Genomic DNA, 23,795 nt, shown 5'->3' on the forward strand with positions numbered 1-23,795 from the left:
CATTTTTTCTAGACATTTTATGGTACTGGCCCTTATATTTAGGTCTTTGATCCATTTTGAATTAATTTTCATAAAGAGTATAAGGTAAGGGTCTTCTTTTATTCTTTTGGCTATTGAAATCCAGTTCTCCCATACCCATTTATTGAAGACTACTCAGTCCAATTCAGTGGATTTTGATCTTATCAAATATCAAATGTCCATAAATTTGGTGGTCAATCTCTGCATTCTCAATTCTGTTCCATTGGTTAGTCCTTCTGTCTTTGTGCCAGTACCACGCTATTTTTTAACACTGTGTCTTTATTGTAAGCTTTAAAGTCAGTAAGTGATAAACCTCCCTTTTTGCTCTTCTTTTAAAGGCTATCATTACCTATTTGAGGTCTCTTTCCCTCCCATATACATTTGATAACAAACTTTTCCAAGTCTTCAAAGTAAGTTGTTGGGATTTTTATTGGTATTGCATTGAATTTATAGATCAGTTTGGGTTGAATTGACATCTAGATGATATTCAACCTTCCTATGCATGAGCATAGAATATCTTCCATCTCTTTAAGTCATTTTTAATTTCTTTTAACAGTTGTTTGTAATTTTCTGTGTATAAGTCTTTGACATCCTCATTAGATTTATTCCTAAATACCTTATTCTTCTGATTGCTATTCCGAATGGAATTTCTTCCCTAGTTGTCACCTCAAATAGGTGCTTGTGTATAGAAACATTACTGATTTTTGTACATTAATCTTGCATCCTGCCACTGTGCTGAATTTCTTTATTAGCTCAAGTAGTTTTGCTATAGATTACTCAGAGTTTTCTAAGTATAGGGTCATGTCATCTGCAAATAATGAAAGCTTTGCTTCTTCCTTTTCTATTTCAATGCCTTTTTATTTCTTTCTCCTGTCTAATTGCTCCAGTTAGTACTTCTAATACAATATTGAATCACTGTGGTGACAATGGATATCCTTGTCTCATCCTTGATCTCAAGGGTATATGATAGTGTAACTGTTATACAAGCACAGTTGTCAGGGAAAGTTTGTACAGGTAGTTGGAAATCAAAAAGAGGAATATTTGGATAATGCTTTTGAGTTTCCAAAGAATTTTCATGTATCTTCCTGGTTCATGCATGACTCCATATAGTTTTCTTAAAATTACTTGTAGCTGCTGTTCTGCTATTCTTTTTTTTTAATTTTTTCTTGATGGAGACATGTTATCTCGGTTGTATGGGTCTGTTTTAAATATCTTTGGAGTTTGGGAACAATGTGGTCTTAGCAATTTGGAGAATTTGATAATCAGCCCTGGATATATAGGAGGTCTGTTTATTTTTCTCTCCTTCACTTTATTATTTCTGGTTAGTCCCAGAAGTTTTCTGCTTTATTTTCTTTATCACTCCCACAAGAGTGATAAAAGAGGACACCTGAAAAAATATGTAGTTTACCATAATTAAAAAAGAAGACTATATTACCCAACCTCCCCTAAAACTAGGTGTAAGTAACTAAGTTCTGTCCTAAAGGGTACAAATGAATATGTAGTCTGCAACTTTTAGGAAGATTTCTTAAAAGGATTACTGGGCCCTTCTTCTTTTCCTTCACTTTTTAAAAAATAGATTGATGTGATGGCTGGAACTGGTGCAATCATTTTGGGCCATGGAGGGGAAGTCACAGACCTTAATGGCTTTAAATGTAGGGTTAGGGGGTGGAGGGGGTGGGCTGATAGTGCTTGCTTACTTCATGGTGACTGGAATATAAATATAATGGCAAGACTCCAGCAGCTATAGATGAACCATGAGGTGATGTTTGGAATTGTGCTGGTTTGAAAGGATGTATGCCCCTAGAAAAGCCATGTTTTTTTTAAAATCCCATTTTGTAAAGGCAGAATGATCACTATTCAATACTGCATGTTAGAAACTGTAATTAGATCATCTCCCTGGAGATGTGATTTAATCAAGAGTGGTTGTTAAGCTGGATTAGATGATGACATGTCTCCACCCATTTGGTTGTGTCTTGACAAGTTTCTGGAGTCCTATAAAAGAGGAAACATTTTGGAGAATGATGAGATTCAGTGACAGCAGAGAATGCTGCAACACCATGAAGCAGAGAGTCCATCAGCCAACACTTTGGAGATGAAGAAGGAAAATTCCTCCTGGGGAGCTTCATGAAACCAGAAGCTAACAGATGACACCTTTCTCATTATGTACCCTTCTAGCTGAGAGAGAAACTGTGACCGTGTTTGCCATGTGCCTTCTCACTTGAGAGAGAAACCCTGAACTTCATCAGCCTTCTTGAACCAAGGTACCTTTCCCTGGATGGATGCCTTAGATTGGACGTTTCTTTAGATTTGTTTTAATTGGGATATTTTCCTGGTCTTGGAACTGTAAACTAGCAACTTATTAAATGCCCCTTTTTAAAAGCCATTCCATTCTTGGTATATTGCATTCCAGCAGCTAGAAAACTAGAACAGGAATAGAAAGAAAAAGATAAAAAGGGCCCAGGTCTCTGACACCACCAGCTGTCACACCCATCTGTGGAGGAAAAAGAGAAGTGAACCTCTCTCTTGCTTAAACACTGCTGTTTGGGATCTTTCTGTAATTCACAGATAACCCTAGCCCTATTTGACACTCCATGCTAAAGTAGTATTTTAGCTTAACCCTATGCAAACCTATTAGAGAATTTTGGACCAAGGAGTGAAATAATTGGTTTCACCTTCTAAAAGACTTGTTCTGACAACTCAAAGGCCCTAAGGGGCCAGGAGTAGATCCAGGAAATGTCAGGGGCCATCGCATTCATCCAAGTGGGAGATGATGGTGGCTCGGATAATGGAGAAGTCAGGGAGAGAATGAGAAGCAGTCACATTGGGGATACTTAAGACTCTGATCTATATGGATTTAATTTTCATATCCTACATCTATAAATAAAGCAGGGCATCTCACAGGTTCATAATTCTTCAATTTCTTTCCCTTTATAGTCAAGCCTTTTACCTGATGGCCTTTACTCAGTGTACCTCAGGAAGCAAGAGGCAGCACAAAGTTTTTTCTTTCATATTTTGGTGACAGTGAAATGGAGGCAATGGAAAGTGCACACACTCTCTAAGTTAGCCCAGTGGGTAAGTGAGAAACATGGACAGAAAGTGCATTTGGGTAGTAAAGGGGTGAGAGAAATACAGTACATACGGGGACAATTGTCTTACATATTTTCCAGGAAAAGCTTTAGGGCTCTGTACTTCTCTTCCTTAGTCTTTCAGCAATTTTTCCCCTAGCTTCATGAAAAATGGGAGCTCACATTCATCCTGCAGAAACCAAATGGACAGGTAAGAGATGTCCCAAGATGTCACAGCCACAGGAAGTTTTCCTAATGTTACCAGCCCTGTCATTTCAGTCAAAGCCAAGGGCATGCCAGCCAAAGAAATTCAGAGAAGGCAGTTTTATCTAGGTCCTTAACTCTGCTCACCACCCCAGCCCCCCAATCCTTCATGACAGGGTGTATTGGGGTATTCTTGGGATGTGTGCATCCTCTGAATACATTGTCAGTGTACTGAAGAGAAGTGCAGCTCTTGGGATGCATGGCCTGGCTGCAGATCTTTTCTGCCTTCACAGAAGTGAACCCCATCCAAGGGACCATGTGGGAAGGACAGAAGGGAAGACCTGAAGTTCTGAGAAGCAAGAGATGCCCTTGGGATGTCCTGACAGCAGTCTTCATTTCCTACTCATGCTTCCCACTCATGCTTCCATTATTAAAAAGGAAAAAACTCATAGTTCAACGAGTCTTTACTTGTTGATCTGTGAGATAGTTTAAGTTATAGTATTATCACATGATGATAGCACAAATGGGATAACTTCCTCCTAGAATCTCCCAACCCCCTGAAAACCCAGCCCTCTGTTTTTTTATTATAAAAACATTTCTGCTTAGCCAATTAGAAATCCCAATTATCCTAGACTCTTCATCCTTCTTTACTGTCAATATCCAATCAGTCACTACATCTTGTCAATTACTGTTTATATTATTACCATGGCTCCTAACAGGTCTCTATCCCATGCTTTCTTCCCGAATATATAATTCTAAGCAAAAGGCTAATGTTTCTTCATTTCTGAATATAATAGATAATTTTGACCTTCTGAACTCATTTTATATGTAGTCTGTATATGTTTACAACATTTAAGACAATCATTGCAAATTTCCATTCAATTTGACATTGACAGTTTTTTTGTTAGAACTTTATTTTCTATTAAATGGTGTCACTAAGAAAATAATCCTGCAAAACTGTGATGAGGATACAGCTGAAGATGAAGCCCACTCTTTTATAGTTAACTTTAGTATATCAACTTTATGGAAATATTGGGACATTTCTCTCTTGCTCTTAGGCATAATATCACCCAAACAAAAATTTGTCTGTTTTGAGTATGTGTGAAGCTTTTAATTTGTCATGTCTACCTCTTTTCTTTGGAAAAGAAGCCTGGAGTCCCATTTTCACCTTTTGTAACTATATTGGAGTTTGTGGAATGAATTTAGGTACTTATTCCCTGGCTTCATTTATCTAGTTATTTTTCCTTCATTCTGATTTTCTCTTCTATTTATTTTGCTTTGGTATACATATGTTTTTGTAAATTGCCTCACATCCCTTTCAGAACATTATATAAATTCAAACATATATGTCATCATCCAAACTGATTTATATAGCCAAGAATATTCATCATCTGTCTCTGATCTATTTCATCACCCTTATATGCCTGCCCTAATATGTATATGGAATAGTTCTATTTTGTCTGAACTTAGTATGTGGATTCCTGCTTGGATGTAATCAGAAAGAGCCTGGGATTCAGAGATAAACAGATTTGATTTTGATTCTTGGATTTGCTTGCAAGGTATGTGGCCTTGAGCAAATTACTTAGCCCCTCTGGCCTTCAGTATGTTAATCTGAAAAATGGTTGTAATAATTTGTACCCAAAGGATTTGTTGCATTTTATGTAAAGCAGTAAAGTATGAATCTCTTAAAAGGAGCAGACAATAATGAATTAATAATTATTAAATCTCAACTTTGCTGTTTAGTGTCTAGATTATATTGATGGTTTGGTATTTGTTTCCACTAATATATGGGAAAGTTCTTGTTAGACAAGGAGTCATTACATATTCCACATGAGACAGAAAGTCAAAGCTTAATAGGTTTATTGCTAGAGACAAAGTGAAAGAGTGAAGCAAGGGGACAGCAGGCAGGTGGGAGCCAGCAAAAGGAGGGAAAAGGGGCTCCAACTCTTTCTGACAGCTTCTGGTTTTAAAAGATAATACACACCAAGAGGGGTGGGGGATGACTTGTGGCTGTAGGCATTGCTGAGCAGTATCAGTCTGGTGCAGATCATGATTTCATGCTTATGATTATCTGGTCTGGCCTCTGGTAGGTAGGGCATTGGCACATATGTGCCCATCTATCCTGCTGGTGCATCAGGTGCTGTCAGAGGAGCTTCTGAGGGAGAGGAATTGAAGGGACTCCCAAGCCACAGAATCCGTTCTGTATGCCAAATTTGTTTTCTTAGACCTGACATTCCTGCCTTTTTATTTTAATAAAATTGATTGGAGCTCAGGTTAGGTTTGGGGGAAATGCCTTAGCTCAGCTGAAAGCATTTTTTAGAAGGAGCATGGACAGTGTACACTTTTCTATGGCTATTTCCTGCTGTGTCTGGGCAAAGTTGGGGGAGAAAATTGCTTCATGTTGAGGTGGGGCATTGTTAATTGGATTTGGGGTCCTCTGCTGGAACTGGCTGATGGTGATGTTATTGCTGCAACAGGAGTAGATTTTCAAATTTCTTTTGCAGCAAGAGTATGTTTTCAGAAGTTTGCTGGTTGGTCATAGCTGCTGTTGACCTGTGAATAAACTTAGATACACATTGTGAGAGGAAGGGATTTAGGAGGAAAATTAATAGGAGGATAATTAAGGAGGAGTAAATTGTCAATAAGATTTAAGGGGCAAAGGGGTGAATTGATGAAATCAATTGTTATTTTTGGAGAGTTCAGTATCTTCAGGTTTTGGAGCTTCCTTGGCATTGGAACAATTTGGAGGTTTGAGGTTTCTGATAAGCAAACTTAATGAGTAGTTTTATAGATAGAGCATTAGATTTTTTTTAGGGTTTCTTAGGTTGTGTGTTGTGGCAGTTTGTAATATCTGGCCGAAGCTTACAAACGAATAACCTCTGTAATAACCTCTTAACTTGATTCAAATCTCTCAGCTATTGAAACTATTTCTTTCCCCCTTTTGGTCAGTTCATCCATGTCAGGATCAGGCTTGTCTTTGGGACCTTACATCTCACAGTGCCAGGCCCATCTATGCTCTTTGACAAGATCAGTTATATTTCAGTCTGTCAGTGCCAGTTTTATATCTCTGGAAATTATATCCCATGTTGAGGGGAAGCTCAGAATTTGACTTAGTGAGACACCCCATTTGAAAAACAGTGGAGATCTTCTGGAAATGTCTCTTAGGAACTAATTTTAAGTAGGCTTAGTTTACTATTATAGAAATAAGTCTCATAAGGGCAAGCCTTAAAATTGAGGCCTTGTCTAGCTGGGGACTCCTAATTGTTTTAATTTTCCCCGTTTCTCAAAGGATTTTGTAGACACTTTTTAAATTATTTTATTTTTTAATTTGTTTTGCCCTAAATACTTTGGAAATCACATATCAGACAAGTACATAAATAAATCATACTACTCACATCAATGTTTATAGTAGCATTATTTACACTTGCCAAGAGATGGAAACAGCTCAAATATCCATGAGCAGATGAGTGGCTAAAGAAGCTGTGGTATATACATACATGCATAAAGCCATGGAGAATGTAACAACATGGATAGAACTTAAGGACATTATGCTGAATGAGATTAGCCATAAACAAAAAGACAAATACCGTATGGTCTGCCTGATATGAACTAACATTAATGAGTGAACTTGGAGAATTTCAGTTAATAACAAAGGTTATCAGGAGATAGAAATAGGATATAGATTGGGTAACTGGAGGTAAAGGGATACAGATTGTGCATCAGAGCTGATAATAAAAATTCAGAAGTGGATAGCACAATACTACCTGATTGTATCACAATAATGTGAGTATACTGAATGAAGCTGAATGTGAGAATGATAGAGGGAGAGAGGCTGGGGGCACATATAAAACCAGAGGAAAGATAAATGATAAAGACTGAGATGGTATAATCTAGGAATGCCTGGAGGGTACAATGATAGTGACTAAATGTACAAATTTAAAAATGTTTTTGAGTGAGGAAGAATAAAAGAATGTCAATTTTGCAGGTTGTTGAAAAGAATGGTCATTCATATTTTGCAACTTTAACTTCTGTGTGAGACTAAAGCAAGAAATGTTTATTTGGTACAAAATTTATATTTTAACTAGTTCATTTCCTAATCTAACCTATATGGACTGTCTTATGCCTTGAATAGGGCATAAGATTTTGTAGGTTTGTCCAGGTTAGTGTGATGCCCCAGTAAATCCCAGAGTGATTTGAACAGTGAATAAAGAAGTATTTGCAAAGTCCCCTTGGGGGCATGCAGAGAAAGGGGGAAAATTCAAGTTCCCCATTTGGAGAATTCCTAAAATTCCCTCAAGCAGTGGAGACAACCATATCAATAGGCCAAGCCCACAATCTTGGAGTTTGTTCCTGTGAGACCTACCCCACAAAGGATAGGCTAAGCCTACTTAAAATTAAGCCTAAGAGTCACCCACCAGAGGACCTGTTTGTTGCTCAGATGTGACCTCTCTCTCTCTCTGTCTCTGTCTCTCTCTCTTTCTCTCTCAGCCAACACATCAAGTGAACACACTGCCCACCCTGTCTCTACATGGAACAAGACTTTCAGGGGTATAAACCTCCCTGGCAATGTGGTACAGAAATCCTAGAATGAGCTGGTACTCAGCATCAAGGGATTGAGAAAAATTCTCTACCAAAATGGGGAAGAGAGAAATGAGACAAAATAAATTATCATTGGCTGAGAGATTTCCATCATAGCTGAGAGGTTATCCTGGAGGTTATTCTTGTGCATTATATAGATATCCATTTTTTAGTTTATGGTGTACACGAGTGGTTAGAGGGAAGTGCCTGAAACTAGAGTTGTGTTCCAGTAGCCATGTTTCTTGAAGATCATTGTATAATGATAAAGCTTTCACAGTGTGACTATGTGATTGTGAAAACCTTGTATATGATGCTCCTTTTATCGATGGTATGGACAGATGAGTAAAAAATATGGAAAAATAGACAAATAATAAGGAGAAAAAAGGTTAAAATAAAGAAAAGAATGGCTACTATTAAACAAACAGGAAACTATAAATGTTGGAGATGATGTAGAGAAATTAGGACACCTGTATACTGCTGGTGTTGAGGTAGTTCATAAGTTTAGTCTCAGTATTATTGCTGTATAACTTTATGAATTTATGTATATCATTCTGTGTATCACTCTATTAATTTGTATACTCACAAATGTATGTAAAATGCATGCTTTCATGGAGGAAGTAAAACAAGTTATCTCCTCCTAGTCCATGTCCAGGCTTACTCAGGCATATCTGAAGCTATCTGTGTACAAAACAGGATGTCTGCCATGCCTGTACCTAGTCACGCCCAGGGCTGCCTGTATTTCAGACAAAAAATAAGCTAAGGGCCACACAGTAACTCCTGCCCTGCAAGTTCTATTTCTATGCTTTTCCAGTATTTATTGCCCATTCCCACAGTAACTCCTGCCTTGCTTTCTAGCCTATGTAATATGGAAGCAAAAGATATTCAAGGCTCAGACTTTGTAAAGGAGTCCTCTGAGACTGCTGGCAATTAAAAGCTTGTACTCTTCTCAGAGGCTCCAGTGCTTTCTTGGGTGTTGTTTGGAGTTTTTTCCTACTACAGTGGGAATGCAAAATGGTGCAGCCACTATGGAAGACAGTTTAGTGGTTCCTTAGGAAAGTAAATATTAATTTGCCCTGTAACCCAGCAACAGCACTACTTGGTATATACCCAGAAGAGCTGAAAGCAATGACACAAACAGACATTTGCACACCAATATTCATAGTAACAGTATTCACAATCACCAAAAGATGGAAACAAACCAAATGCCCATCAACAGATGAGTGGATTAACAAAATGTGGTTTATATATATACAATAGAATATTATTTAGCAGTGAGGCAATATGATGTCCTGAAGCACATGACAAGATGGATGAGCCTTGAGGTCATAATATTGAGTGAAATAAGCCAAACACACAAGAATAGATACTGTGTGACTCCACTTTTATGGCCATGGTAAAGGTAAAATCAGTGACTTATAATAGAGAATGTAGGGGACTTCAAGATAAATAGAAGCTAGAGATGGGTGAATGGTTAGCTAATGAGGTTAAACTTAAATGTAAGGGAATATATAGAAGTTAAGATCATTCTTTAGTGTGTCTATCAAGTAATATTACCATAGTGAATGTGAACAAGATTGAACGAGGTTGTTCAGTGTTCAGAGTCCCACTGATTAACACTAGAAATATAAATTATTTCTTGGAAGAACTACTTCAAAAGTATGATCCATTTACAAAGAGTGTTTAAGTCCAGGATACAAGGTGCAAGCTGATATTGCATGCTATGGGCTAAGTTTAGCAGGAAAACATTAGCATTAACACAGCAACAGCAGAGGAAATAATGGGGGGGGGGGCAATAGTTGAAAGGAGGTTTAGATTTCCTATTTGATGAGGGTATTTTTATCGGTTATCTTTCTCTTGGGAACAACTAAATTATCTAAACTACAAAGTGTTAAAGGACTGTGGACTTTGGGCATTGTACATGATGCCTAATGAATGCAGGTGGCTGAAGGAAGCACCAATTGAGAAAAAGATTGGCAAGCATTGGTGTATACATATGATCAAATACTGTGCTGCTACAAAAAGGAACAATGTCTTGAGGCATGCAGTGATGTGAATGAACCTGTGGGACATTTGGTGAGGCAAAATAAATGAGAAATAAGTCAGAAATGAAAGACCAATTAAGTATGGTCTCCTTTTAAAAATGCTTATAAGAAAACGGGTCTAGAGTGTAAGCTCTTAGATCAAACACATTTAGTTCAGAGTGGTAGTTATTATTTCTGGATTTTGAGAGTCTGTTTTACATATAGATACATACATATGTAAAAGAAGTATTTAGAGATAAGAAAGAAGCTGATCAGATCAAGGGTGCAGTAATTCAGAACACAGAGTTAACAAAGATATAGTCTATATTTTAGAACCACACATACTCTTTGAGACCAAAGGAAGAAAGTTTTATTTTGTCTGAAACCTAACTTTTCTGTAGCACATGATCTGACTTAACCTATCTATATAGCTCATTTGAACAACTGAAACACAGGGAGCCCAGAATAAAAAAGAGGTCTTTAATCTTGTATAGCTTAATGTATTGCCTGGATACATCCTAGAACATATTAACCACAAAATCCAAAAGTATTGGCCAAGTCCCTTGCATGATAGAAGAAAAAATATGGAACTATTAATCTTTACCATCTGTGTCAAGCTTTAGGGCACCCAAATCAATAGGCCAGCACTTGGTCTTGAGACTTGCTCTTGTGAAGCTTATGTAGGCAGTAGAGAAGCTTAGCCTACCTATAGATAGGTCTAAGAGTTACTTCTGGAGGACCTCTTTTGTGGCTCAGATGTGGTCTCACTCGAAGCCCAACTCTGCAAGTGAAATCATTGCCCTCCCCACTACATAGGACCTGACATCCAGGGAGCAAAGTCTCCCTGGTGGTGTGGGAGATGACTCCCAGAGATGAGTCTGGCCCTGGCACCATAGGATCCCCAATTCCATCCTGACCAAACAAGGGAAAAGGAATTTAATAAAGTATCAGTGGCTGAGAGTTCAAATAGAGTCGAGAGGCTCCTCTGGAAGTTGCTGTTATGCAAGTTTCATTAAGACTTTGATACCTATTATAACTTGCCAAACCAAAACCAAAGGCATTCCAGCCAATGCTAAAGTACACCTAGGGCAATATATGATTCTACAAAGGTTCTGTGCACTAAAGCAACTTTCCAGAAAACTGCAGCCTCTAGATAAAAGTCCCCAAATCAGTTAAGTCCTGAAGCATAGCAGGCCCAGGTTCTCCAGAATATCAGTTTGTTCCATCTCTCTACTCCCTTTCCAACATGAAAAATTCAGAATGGTCAAATCACAAATAAGGGATAGAAAGCTCGAAGGTGATGATGTTATACAGAGAAGATAGGATTTAACAAATTAATATGATTGCTGAATCATTAAATTAATACCTCTTTTAGTCTTCAGTATCTTAGAGCAGCTAGAAGTAAAAACCTAAAACTGTGAAATTGTAACCCATATCAAACTCTGAAATCTATTCTATAATCAATTGTGCTGTTGTGATTTGAAATTTATTACTTTTTTGTATATACGTTATTTTTAACAAAAAAGAAAATAAAGTCAATTGTGAAGATAAAAATATTTATTCCTCTAGCCTCCTATAGTCTGGAGCAACTAGAAGGAAAAATCTGAGAGGACTGTATGGTAGCCCATGACAGATTCTGGGATCTGTCATGCAACTACTTGTTGAAGAGTGCTTTGAAAACTGTTGCTTTTTTCTTTCTTTGCTTTGTATATTGTTATATTATACAATAGGAAGTTTAAGAAAAACAGTTCCTTTAGGAGATACTCTGCTTATCTTTTCATAAAATTATTTCATTTTGGAGAGTTTCCCATAAGATGTGTTTAAGTGTATGAAGTAAGGAAACCCAGGTACACTCCTGATGGAGGAATAAAATCCCACTTTGAAAGTGTTTTTCTTAATCAATGACTCTTGAACAGTTTCTTTTGGAAGGCTGGTTGCTATTTGCCCTATTGGCATTGGCTGATGATGTCTTCCACTGGAATAATTCGTGAGTTTACCACTTAGGTTGATCCAATCCTAGTGGGGCTCACTGGGTGACTAAGCCTCACCTTTTCATCTTCAGGGTGCAGAACTCCATGTCTCTCACATTTCTGTCATGCCTAATTGCTCAGTAGTCCACCTCCATAGCCTTCTGTGATGTGGTCCACCTCCAAAATTTTCCTTTCCATAGCAGGCACCATGGGAATCCATGCCTATAGGCCTATAGATGCTTGGGGGCAGCTCAGTCAACTGAACCTGAAACCCTTGGGCTTGACTACATAGTGCAGCATGGTCTATTCTGATGTGGCTCTTCCTTTCATTGGAACTGACAAAATTTATTCTCAATATTACCCACAATTTATCATATCTGTAATTATCTCAAAAAGGGGATATCAGAGGAATGCATAAAATCTCTGTGATCCTTTTATATTAACAGCACAAATATGAAATCATACAGTAAGTCTATTGAGAAATGTGCATAATTTTTACAAAGAGAATAAGCAAAATTTTATTTGATGCAAAGAACAAAATTTTAAGTTATTATAGGCAAAAACAAACTATAAATTTTAAAGAGCACATTTCCCAAGTTAATTTATAAATTTGAATGGTTGAGTGATGTCAAAAACAAATGCATGATGATATTAAGAATTACTGATTATATATGTAGAATGGAATGATATCTTTTTGTTTGTTAATTTTTTTAATTAATTAAAAAATCCACAAAAAACACAAAAAACAAATGCAATGTGTATTTGAATGCATAAATAGATTCAGAATTTATATTAGCAATAGAATATAAGATATTAAAATATGTTACAGACATTGAATGTTTATGCTATTGAAATTAATTCAGTAAACAGCAGTTGAAATTTTGTTTTACTAGTATAAGTATTTAAATACAGATTGATAGAAAATAATTAAAAGGATAGGAAGAGAAATAAAAACAGATATGTTCTAATTATGATACAGTGGACTAATCAAAATAATATGTAAATGAAATAAATATTTCAGAAAATGTGTTGCAATGTTTAATCATGTAAAACATAAAGAAAAAACATGATTTGCATGCTATTGCAGGCAGATTGAATAGTGTATCAATTGTAAGTAAATAGATCTGCATGTTCACCATTTTAGGCTATGTGTTGTTAGACTCATTAAGTTTTGTTGTCCAAACTTTAGAAATATATTCAGTTTATTAGATATAAGGTTTGCATAGAAAAAAATAGCTTGAAAAAACTGAGTTAAAGAGAGACTGAGAAAAAAATGATTTTTTGCCAATCTAAAAGATGAATTTCTAATATTTATGAAACTGCTAATAAAGTTGATAAAACATAAAAATGTGCAAAAATTGTTCATTTCAAACAGATATGTATAGGTATCATTGGCATCTTTAATCTTGAATTATCACAAATTTGAAAAGATTTTGAAAGGTAAAAATATTGTGCAATAGAAAAAAATAAATATCCCTACACTACCCAATGCTGTGTATATCTAATGTACTTTTATATTCTAGGTGCCTATATGATTTCCATCAGTTAGTGGATTCTGTCTGAATATATATATGATGCATGAATTTATAAAATAATGTGCACACATAGAAGTGATATAGGTCTACTTTGTTAATGGCCACATAAAAATATTTAGTATTTTTATAGCAGTACAGTGTTCAAGAGACTTTTCCCTTTTATATTCTTTGATTCAACCAAATCATTCATTGGAATTATTAAAAGGAAAGTGTCAATTTCCAATTTATGGGAGAAAAATTGGAAATAACTTATATAAATAAAACAGATTAAAGGCTGAATGTATTATAATAGATAGTCTACTGAATACTGTGCCACTATGAAAATTATGGTAAAATATAGCTATACATAATAATGGTATATAAATTTGTACCAAAATCCAAAATTGGTATATATAAAAACAAGTATTAAAATTGACATTTGCATTTCAATGATTGAAGTGAAAATAGCTGATTTCTGTGGTTGATTGGATTGTGAATAAATTACCGTGTTTTAACTCCTATGAGTGATGTATTATTGTCTGCTCCAAGTTCAAGAAAAAATGTGCTTGTCTGCAGTGTGTGTATGTTTGTGTGCATGTGTGTGTTTATGTGTACTTGAAGGGAAAGGGAAGTAGTGGACCTGTATTTAAAAAAATTATAATTGTTTATTTTGTCTTAATTTGAAAGAATGACAAAAACAGTTTCAGTGACTAAAAAGATGGAGTTAGATGAAGAGGTTCCATAATAACAGCAGTTTTATTACTTGGTAAATGTATAGGTTAAAAAAAGTTGAAATAATTCCATCATTTTAAAAGTTCCTTGTATATAATATTCAGTAGTCATCAACAACAAGATGAAAATGTTTTTTTTCCCAGTGAATTGCCCACCCAACAGTAACTTTCTTGCAGTTCCCTTCATGGCTTCACTCCTCAGACTGTAGATGATAGGGCTGAGTGTTGGGGGCACTACTGAATAAAAGTTAGAAATCATAAGATGAAAAGCACTTGGAGAGTCTGAAGTTGGTTTTAGGAACCCAAAGATGCCTGTGAAGAGAAAAAATGGGACAACAAAAAGGTGAGGCAGGCAGGTAGAGAAGGCCTTGGATTGGCCTTCAAGAGAGGGTATTTTTAGAACCATGGAGAAGACGATGGATGTGAAGCAGATGAGTGCCATCACAGACGTGAAAGCAAACACTTCAGTCACTCCGAGGTAATCATTGGAGCAGGAGAGCTTCAGCAACTGGGGTACATCACAGAAGAACTGGTGGATTACTATGGACCTGCAGAATGTAATAGAGCATGTGGCTACTGTGAACAAGATCCCAGAGATAGCCCCACTTAGCCATACAGCTATCACAACCCACTTACAGGTACCAGGATCCATGATAACCTCATAGTGCAGTGGGAGGCAGATGGCTGCATAACAGTCATAAGACAACACTGTGAGAAGAGCAACCTCAGCCCAGGCTGGAGGTGAAGAAGAAAACCTAAAGTATGCATTGACCATGGGAAATACAGCCATTGTCCATCAGTAAATTGTCAGTGGACTGAGAGACAGTGACAGAAATAAAGGAGAGGTCCAGAAGGGAAAGATGCTTCAAAAAATAATACACTGGGGATTGGAGACACTGATCCCAGTGTGGTGATGGTAATAATAATGTGGTTACCTGCCAAGGCTGATAAGTACATTGCCAAGAATAGGACAGCCTGTAATATCTAGAGCTCATGGTTGTCAGAAAAACCCATGAGGAGGAATCCACTCATTGTGGTGACATTTTCCATAGTCATTTTTTTTGGAAGGGGCAGACATTGGGTCTATGGCATGGCAGGCAAGAACTCTGCCACTGTGCCACCATCGCCCACTGTCCCTAATCATTTTGAAGATACAAAATGTGGAGGTGGTGGCTGGAAGACAAGAGAATCTGGGAAATGCAGTTGGAGGATATTGAAATTAGTGTTCATTCATTGTTTCATCATTGTTTCTTTCAAAAATTCTTTATTAAGCACCAGCCATGTATCAGCTGTACCCTAGGTATTGGGGACCCAAAAGTGAAGAGATCTGTTTCTTATATTCATGGAGCTTACAGTCTATACTAGTAAGTCATTAGCTTTAGCTGAGTGTACATGTGGTTAAAGACAGTAGCCTGTCACAGAAAAATGCTTATATCTGCACCATGAAAATGTCATGCCATTTCAAAAATTGTCCTTTATGCCCATTCAGTCAACAACAGAAAAGCAGTTATCAACTCTTAGAGGTTTCTGAAATTAATGGATTGAATTTATGTATAGTGTATTGCTCTATTTTTGCAAATGGAATGTCCTTTAGAGGAAACATGACACTGAAAGTTGAAACATAAGTTGTTTGGTGATACTGAAGTCCCTGCATGTAAGCAATTCTGTCATTATCAAGAGAGTGCCTGTAACTATGGGTGTAACACCAGATGATGTAGGGTTATCCTCATTCCAATTAACATTGATGGGCAGCCCACTGAAACCAAGAACAAAACATTTTTGCAAAGGAAATACTTAGGTGTAATTTTCAGTTTCAATATGTATTTTCTTTCCTTGGAGTATGTCTGGTATCTAACAATTTTCTATTTGAACCATTATTTTAAGTCAACTTCTCTTCTCATCATCTGTCCTCAGTTCAATTAATTAAATATTTACTGACCAATTACTACATGCAAATGTATTTTCAAAAAGAAATGCATTGTAATTGTTCTGAAGTGGCTTTAAGTGGGAAGGAAAATATTCAAATCCTCAATATACAACTTCAGAAAGAATCTGAATTGGTATACAGTGAAGCATAATTTCAGAAAAGGGAGAAGCCAAGTTTAGGTTTATTGTCCAGTGTTTGGGCTTTGTGAGATAGAAATAACCAAGAGCTCTCCTCTCATTAAAAAATTCTACCATTATTTAAATAATCTCAGTTTTTAAGAGTTGATGGGTCAATTCATAGTGAGTCCCTAACATTCTTGCATTTCCCCCTTTCTCCCCCTTATTATATGCAACAGTTGGAAAAACTGCTGCATCAGAGTTGTCATTGCATGCTAGATCTTGTGAAATATTAGCAGATTTTTTGCATGTTTTGGAAAATGTAATTGGTGACTCTTCAATCTTGAAACCAGCATGCCCTCCCCATTCTTTGTCAGTCTGGGAGAGGTTTTTTGTTAATTAATCACCTGTCTCATTTGCTTTGTTTTCTGATGTGTGATTCAGTCTCTCCTGATGCAAACCAGGTTTAGTCTTTTTCCCTCCATTCTCTTCTGTAAAGAATGAATTTGGCATTTGGACAGCTATTTCTATATCTTACTGTCTGGCTAGGTTCTGTGGTTTCATATTTAAAATAAAAATGGATACTACATTAATGAAAAAGCTTTAGACTTTTGTTTAGCCTGCAAAATTTCAAAGCCCCCTTTTTCTTTCTTGACAAATATGGTTCACAAGGTTAATATGTCTATAATCTCCTCAACTTTATTTTCATGGAACTCCATGCCAGAAAATAAAAAGCAGGAGGAGCTAGAGAGCAAGGATATACCGCCAATAAAAATTCTTCCTTTCTGTGTGCTTTTAAATAAAAAAGCTAAACAATTTTGAGTTCAAGTTTATGAGACTGACACTGTACTAGAGACCATCATAAAATTTATTTTAGTTAATCCATACAGGCATTTTTATCTTCTATGAGTTAAGCATTTTGATCTCTGTTTTTATAGGAATAAATAAAGCTTAGAGTATCAAGTAACAGAAATGAGATCTGAACCCCAAAACCTTAGCCTACCCAATTCATGCTATACCCTACATTCAGACATGTAAGTTTCTTTCCTTGTTGGAAATTGCAAACTCAGTTGAAGAATATAAAGTTCTATTAGAGTTTCCATAAACTATTTCCCTTTTTCCCTACCCAGCACTGGGAAACTCACCATAGCTGTTCTTGGTGTGTGGCTAGCAATCAAAGTGATGCCCGTCATCAGTAAGACATCTTTTTGTATGCATTGTTTCCCTTGACAGCCTAGTTCTCTTTGGCATCTAGGATGCCTGAACTGAATGATAATGATATTTCATTTTCTCTATCTGTCTGGCACTTAGGACCTGAAACCTCTGAAACTTCACAAAGGGAGGAGTGCCTAGGTAAGGTAAGGCTTTTATTGTTCCAAACTCAGTGGTGACCTAACTTTAATAGACCTATGAATCCCATTAAACACAGGTATTCTCACACTCAGAAATTCTGCTTCAGCAGAACTGAGGTTGCACAATGACTTTTGAATTTCTAACAACCTTTAGGTAATGGTAATCCTGCTGTTCTGAGGGCCACACTTGGAAAAACACTCTCCTAGCTATGATGCATTTCTGAGAGAGAAACAGAAAAAATAAAAAAAGTTCTAAAAACAAATGAATTTCAAATGTCAGTCCTCCTAGAAAACAAGAAATCAATGGCTACATTTATTTTAATGTTAGAAATTAAGGCCTAAGCATCAGATATCACATATGAAAAAGTTATCAAAACCAACTCAAAGAATCAAAGAAATATGTACTAAAAGATCTCTCAAACAAATGAATTGAAGGTATCTGCAAACCTTATAAGGTTTCCTAGGCCATTACAATTTCTTTCTTTTTTTTGCAGAAAAATGCAAATACCTTTATTGTTAATATTTACATTCAGTTCTTTAACGAAGTTGGCAAAAATTCTAAGAATTTTTATACATATTTATAAAAATTTCAAGAGTATGATCCTTATTACTTGTGTAAAGTACAAACTGTTTAAAAAAGACTAAAAGCCAGTGAATGTAGAAGTGGAAGTGGACGAGAAAAACATTGACAACAGATCATTGGAATTTTCTTCTTCCCAAATATCTATAATATTACACGTGCCACTGTTTTCAGCACAGCTTGTAAAGCCCCATTTCGGATTTTTCTTCGCTAGTCTGAAATAAGTCCAGCAAAGATTGCACTGGTGAACTACAAATTCTGTTTTCTTCTTGTGTAGCAAGAAACTCTGTTCTTTTATCTGATTCCACATTTGGTTCCAGATTTTCTTTCTTATTTCTTCCTAATATTTTCACTTTCTGATGGATTTTGCCAGAAGGTAAACTATCCATATTCTTGGTGTCACAATAATTTGTTTCCATGAGAGGGCTATGGGATGGTGTATTTGCCTGAATTGTTAGGTAATCTTGTGAACTGTTTATTGCTATCAGACCAGAACCATGACCAAATGTTGAATTAAGGTCCTTTTCCTTCAGATCCTCTGCTGCAAATGTCACAGAATCTGACTTTTGCTTCAGTTGGGATGCACTATTAATGAAATCAGAATATTGTATAGCTGCCCGTAGCCCACATGGACAGTCATTTGCCCTTAGTTCTTCTAAGTCACTTTCATTTATGATGCATTTATGTTCAGAAACATCAATAATGCATCCTTGTTTATTTTCATGTAAAGGTAACTAAAATTCTGTTTTATGTCATTTTCAGCTGGATTTAATATGGAATATTTGTTAGTCTTTTTCTCAAGTTCTCTCAGTTCACTAGAAAGGCGGGGGTGTTGAAATAAACATAAATTTATGTTCAGGTTCTTGGGGCTCTTTACACAGGAAATTTTCCTTGATCATCTGCACAACTTTATTTTCCCTGAAGTCCTTCTGAGAAATATACTGCAGTTCTAGGTGCTCTCTTGGCTTAGTCTTCTTTGCAGTAAAAAGAGAAAGGGATCCAATGCTTTATTTTAATCATTTCTGTTTAGGCATGTTCCTTTCATATTCCACAAAATCAAAAACCAAGTTAGATACAATATCATCAACAACTTGATACTGGTTACTCTGTGCAAAGTTTCTGTGTTGCTCACTTAGAAGATGAGTTTCAAGATCTTCGTATTTCTGCAAGCAACATTCACAATATCCTTTTTTTCTCTCTTTCAAATGGAGTTGAAGTGGGGTACCACCATATTTATCACCATCAGTTTAGATTCTTAGTTTAACCTGATTTTGCTTTTGGATGACAGATGGTTTATCCACATCAAATGGACTACAGGGTTTCTGAATAGAATGATTTATAAAAGGCATGTTGGTCAACTGAAGATAAAATGGCCTATAAAGTTGAGTCATATCTTCCACCTTTACAAAAGACTTTTTCAGTAGGCCTTTTCTTGTTTTCTGTGTAGTAGCTCTTTTCCCCACATCTCTTACAGAAGTGTTTTATTTCTTGAGTAAATACAACTTTTTTCTTTTGTTCAATGTAGTATCTAATGTCATCAATATGAAGAATTTTTACTGCCCATGATAAGGCATTTGATAATATACTATTTGAAGGAAAAAAATCATGGTCCTTGATAGGTTTTTCAACTAATAACTTTCCTCTGCTTAAGGACACTGAGTCTGGAGCCTTAAATGAATTTCCATCATTGCTGGGATGAAGTGAAGTTGTTTCTGCAGTATACACAGACTCTGGACTTGGTATAGGAGAAATTCTACCCAAGGATTGTGCAAATTTCACTTCCTTTTTATTTGAAATAAGATAACTGATATCTTTGCTGAGAAATTCTTCAATTCACCTTCCAAGATATTTAATGACTTTTTGCAGTTTTTCAGATATTGTGACAGAAGGTAATTCCAGGTAAAATACTTTTCCCTAAAGTGGCTTATATTTGGATTTTTCTGGTTTGTTGTTATCAGTTTTCAGAGACTTCAAAGACGGTCTGTTTTTTTTTTTTCATTTTTGACTTGGATTCCACCCTGAAAATGTCCTTTCCCAGGACAAATATCTATGGTCAGCCTTCCTGGGTGACCCCACACCCCAACTGTGCTGAGAGGCCGGTGCTTCTACAGTTCCAGAGGTATCTGTCAGCATGTTTTCATCATCTGAAGATATCAGTTGTTCCTCCATTCCTTTGTCCACCCATGAAACATGTCTTTGAGTCTGACTCTTGCCAGTCTCTGTCTGAGTGCTGGGGACACTGAGATAGAGCAGACACTGTCCTCAACCTATAGAAAGTCACCTTCTCCTGCAGAGACCAGTATGGCCACAGATCACTCTGAGTAGGGTTAGAAAATGTTATGTGCCATCAGAGGGCTCAAAATTAAGAGCTATAATGGACTGGATAGGAAGAAATCCATGTTTGCATCTAGAAGGACAGGAGGAATAGATAGGACTTCAAAGAGTAGCCAAGACAAGGAGGCAGAATAAGGGAACCATGTGGGCAGACCTAGAGAAAGAAATATGCTCATCATGCCCAGGTGTGCTTGGACTGACAGAGACCTTATTGATGGGAATATCTATGCATCTGGTCAAAGCTGGATGTTGGGGTTTGGTCCTAGAAGGCAGGCTGCCAAATCTGTCCAATATTCTTAAGGACTTGGGAGCCATGGAATGAGAGTGACATTTTTGTCCTTTAACTTGTTAAGAAAAATTTTCCTGGGAGCTATAAAGCCAACTGCTAGCCAGTGATAGGAATTGACCCAGTACCCCTGTGACCCTAGCCTGATTTGTCTCAAGAGATACCATCAGTTCCATTTATGGTAATGTATGAATATCTACTGTGTGCACAGTGAAGTCCTAGGCCAGCTAATAGCCTGAAGCTTCCATAAGCATCCTTCTGTCCTTTTGTAGGTTTTTGCTGCACCCTTAACATTCAGGAAGGTTTCCTGGCAAATTCTCTTTATTCTCTCAAAGTACGTCTTAGTCTGTTACTGTACATTTATACAGTTACTGTAATTACATCTAACTGTATAATTAGCATAAATATGTGTAATGACACATAGAACTTGCACTTATCATATGCAATGGGGTAAAAATTCTGATTTAAGTTTTACTATAAAGAAGGATGAGAATAGCTGTGCTACCCAGATATGTAGGCTTTGCAGCTGTCCTTTCATCCTGTTCGATTAAGAGTTTAACAGCATTCAACTCCAAGGAAGCAGCTACACTCAAAATAGTAGGAAGAGAGAGCCCAGTGGTTGTTAGCTTGTGGAATGTTTTTTTAAAAGAACATTAAATGATGCTTGTAAGGCTCCAACTTGGTAGAGGCACTGAAAGGAAGCCTGAGCCTGGTCACAGAACAGGACATTCCCTGTCTGGACACCCAAAGAATGACACTTACCAGCACTGGGGAATATTTTAAGAAACAGCTTAAACTGAAGGTTCCCACTTTCAGCCAGCAGTTCCCTAGACCCATAGAACACTCAGGCCCTGCTCTCCAGTGCATCCGTAAATGCTCTATACTGTTATGCATCTTGTGTCTTTTGCTCTGGCTGCTAGGAAACTCACAAAAAGTCCCAAATCTGGAACATGCCTCTAGCAATTGCATAGTCTTTGGCATGACCTTATTTGGTTTCATCTTATGTTCCTAAGTTTATCCTCCTTTCTACTTACTTCTGCATTTGTTTTATTTTGGTTCAGCATGTTGTATATATGCAGTACAAACACCTTTTCCTGGAAAAAAAAGACAAAATAAATTAATCCATGTTTAGCATATTTTTTCCGTCTTCTTCACTTTGCCTGACATTTTTCTTATGAAATTCCTCCAAGAATTTGAGTTTAATGACAGTTTATTTTCATGACTTCATATTGCATAACATGATCATAAATGAATTACTCAAAAATCTACTGTTTGTAGACATTTGGATCATTTCCAGTTCTTGGCAATTATGAATAGTTCCATCACCATTACTGCTTGTGTTCTGGCACTAATTGATGCACAGTGTTTTAGGACATATCTATGACTATTACTCCTAGGTCAAAGTATACGAAAATCTGAAAATTTACCAGATATAACAAAGCAGTTTTCCAAATTGGTTGTACTAATTAAACATCCAAGTTTAAGAGTTACTTTCATTCAATAGCCTTAAAAATGTGTTATTTCAAGTTTTAAAATTGTGTTTGATGATGGTTTAGTTAATGTCTGATGGCTTCACTTTGTGGATCCTTGATGAATAATGAGATTTTACAAATATTCATTTTTTTCAACAATTTGCATTTCATCTTTTCATTATTTGCTTTATTTTTCTGTTATTTTAATAGGAATGTACTAAGTATTTTTTCATTATTTCAGAAGTTCTTTATACAATCAATATACAAATCCTTTCACAACCGCATATGTGATGAAGGTATTGCCCCTCTTTGAACTGGATCTTTACCTACATAATTAAATTTTGAAAAGTTTTCATGTGAATTAATGTAATGATATGTACCAGAAATTTTCTTTATGCTTGCTGTATTTATATCTTGTCATATAAATTCAGCAGTGAGGAATATGTTATCCTCTGCTCTCTTTGAAATATTGCCTTGATATTTTGCTCTATAACAAGCCTTGACTTCATTTTCATATATGGGGTGTTTGACGTCAAGCTTAGTGATTTTTTTCTTGGACATTCTATAGATCTTGTACTTCATTGGAAAAATAATATATTTGCCATCTGTTATGCAATGCCTTAATTGTAAAACCAATAGTCACATATTCAATCATTTTGTTTCTGGACTGTTTATCATATCTATGTATCCTTTTGCATCAGTTTTACAAGCAAAAGCCATCACAATTACTAGAACTAGAAACTATATGCCATAATTGATCTATTAATGGATACGTTGGCTATTTTTCATCATCCCTTCTATGTTTGCCCCTCAGATCAATGCATTGTCAGACAAATCAGATTAAAATAATGTATTTTCACACATACATATTCATGAAATATTAAAACCAAAATAATCCAAGAAATCTCAAAATTACTTATAAAACTGAGGAATTGACTTGAAAAATGATATATAAAAATACGTAAATATATACAAAATTATTCTAAGTTCTAAGAGATACAGAGAAATGATTGCCATTATAATACACCAAAATGGCAACCATAATTCAAATTGACTCTAACAAGATTGGACATTGATAATTTTTAAATAGATGCCAATAAAAGAACAACCAAATTAAAGAATCTCTTACATGTTTAATATTATTAATTTAATTTATTGATTTTTTCAAATGCTACCTGCCTATTTTTCATGAAAATATCATATGAATGCAGGAAAGATGAATGAGTAGAAAGTGTATTGGAGTGCAGAGTACCATTTTCATTCATATAAGCTGAATCAGTATTATATTCCCCATAAGCACAATGGAAAAGAGGATGACAAAATTAAGAAAGAGGAAGATGTTCATTCAGCCATGTTAGAAAAGACCAAGGTGTAAAAGATCTCTTTCAAAATTTTTATTTTCTCCCTTCATGTTTCAAATAAAAGTATCAAAGCATATCTTAAGATTCCATGTAACTGTCCTTTAAGATAATAAATAACCATTACTAAATGCAATGGAATTTTCTTGAATTGCCTTAGGAGAATGTGTCTCTTCCCATTTCAACACCCTGACTATAGAGTAATAGCCATTTTGACAAGTAATCAAAGAAATGGAAATAAATATTTTATTGATTACATAATTAAAATA

The 23,795-nt window shown here is 36.0% G+C and overlaps 1 long non-coding RNA gene and 2 pseudogenes across 13 annotated transcripts in view; 1 reads left to right on the plus strand and 2 right to left on the minus strand.

Annotated features, from left to right (window-relative positions):
* The window catches only part of LOC143677386 (uncharacterized), a 141,413-nt gene that overhangs the window by 96,315 nt on the left and 21,303 nt on the right, over positions 1-23,795 (plus strand). For 6 of the 12 annotated variants that reach the window (XR_013172561.1, XR_013172565.1, XR_013172564.1 and 3 more), the window contains one exon: positions 2,000-2,940. The exons of 1 other annotated variant lie outside the window; for it this stretch is intronic. This is a non-coding gene — a long non-coding RNA (uncharacterized LOC143677386). 5 more of the 12 variants (XR_013172563.1, XR_013172562.1, XR_013172560.1 and 2 more) reach the window with 5 other exon arrangements.
* Positions 14,118-15,418, minus strand: LOC143676154 (olfactory receptor 14J1-like; annotated as a pseudogene).
* The window catches only part of LOC143677385 (protein DBF4 homolog A pseudogene), a 203,586-nt pseudogene continuing 197,756 nt past the window's right edge, over positions 17,966-23,795 (minus strand). Inside the window, exon 7 of the transcript XR_013172559.1 lies at positions 17,966-21,790. The product of XR_013172559.1 is annotated as a protein DBF4 homolog A pseudogene (transcript). The remainder of the gene's footprint in view (positions 21,791-23,795) is intronic.

This window comes from Tamandua tetradactyla, chromosome 3, assembly GCF_023851605.1.
Source record: "Tamandua tetradactyla isolate mTamTet1 chromosome 3, mTamTet1.pri, whole genome shotgun sequence".
Classification (NCBI taxonomy): domain Eukaryota; kingdom Metazoa; phylum Chordata; class Mammalia; order Pilosa; family Myrmecophagidae; genus Tamandua; species Tamandua tetradactyla.